The sequence below is a fragment of the Octopus bimaculoides genome, chromosome 1 (assembly GCF_001194135.2).
Source record: "Octopus bimaculoides isolate UCB-OBI-ISO-001 chromosome 1, ASM119413v2, whole genome shotgun sequence".
Classification (NCBI taxonomy): Eukaryota; Metazoa; Mollusca; class Cephalopoda; order Octopoda; family Octopodidae; genus Octopus; species Octopus bimaculoides.
This window is the reverse complement of record NC_068981.1, coordinates 105,904,915-105,906,328: the sequence shown is the minus strand read 5'-3', so window position 1 is coordinate 105,906,328 and position 1,414 is coordinate 105,904,915.

Here is a 1,414-nt window from a genome sequence, read left to right as displayed (position 1 = left end):
ATATATATATATATATATATACAGTCTGTGTTGAACGGAATAACGCATTACGATGGAGTACAGACAGCCAGACAAAATTGACATTACGAAATATTATACTCGTTACCACATGTAGATGCACTATACTCTAACCCAAACGATTGTCAACTTTTTGTTATGCATGACATAATGAATAACGCGCATAGATTCTTAAAAATTATACATGGCATAACGAATCTGCACACAGATTTTTAAACATTATATGATATAAACTACGAATAATAAAATTGTTTTAAAACAGAGATAGATTGCATGCGTTGCTAAATAATACGCATGTGTCGGTGAAGTGCATAAAAAACTCAATTTTTCTAACTATCCTGGCGTCTACAAACTCACCTCAAAAACATCTTGGCGCATCTATGGATTATACGTAGCCCAGTGGTTGAAAATTGCTGCTTTTCACATTTCAAATAAAAGATATAAGAATCGCATGCACTTTTGCACAATAAAACACACACACACACTCACTCATTTTATTGATTTAGATACAAAACCATCAAATTTGAGGGAAGCGGATAAACCGTCATCTTCAGCCTCACTGATTGGTTCACTATTCATCCCGATCTCAGAGGAATGAAATGCAATGATCATCTCTGCAGAATTTGATCTAAGAACGTAAAGAACTGCAAGAAATACTAGAAAGCACGTTTTCCAACGCTCTAACGATTCTACTAATCTAATCTAATCTAGTCTAATCTAATCTAGTCTAATCTAATCTAGTCTAATCTAATCTAATATTAATATGTGTGTGTGAAGTTAATTATATGGTCGGTCAAAGAGTGACCAATGATTTCGCATCTATAAAGCGTTTAGCCTTATAGACGGCTCGACGGACTCTTATGCCCGCGGCCTTTAGAGTCCGACGAGCCATCTGTGAGGCTAGGTACTTTATAGATGCGAAATCATTAGTCACTCTATGACTGGCCATATAATTAACTCCCAATAAATACATTACAGCTCTAACGTTTAAAGTGTGCTTCTTTTTCGGATATATGATCTATTGACGATATATACAAATAATTACATATCATCTATATATATATAAATGAGAATGTGTGTCTGTCTGTCTGTCTCTGTGTGTGTGTGAATCCCTAAAACTCGAGAACTACGCAACCAATTTCATTCAAATTTTACACATGCCTTACTTAGGGTTCCAGTTGTGTTTTAGTCAAAAACAATTTTTAACTTCTTGCAGAGTTCGAGCACACGGCAACATAATATCTCCTCCACTATTTAAGTATTATGTGTCAAAAGTGAAACAAAAACACCCATGTCAAATACTTTCACTTTAAAAATGAAACTATTCCACTAACTGAAACAATCATATTTCGATACTGTAATGACAGATACTTTCACAGAGAGAGAGAGCAAGAGA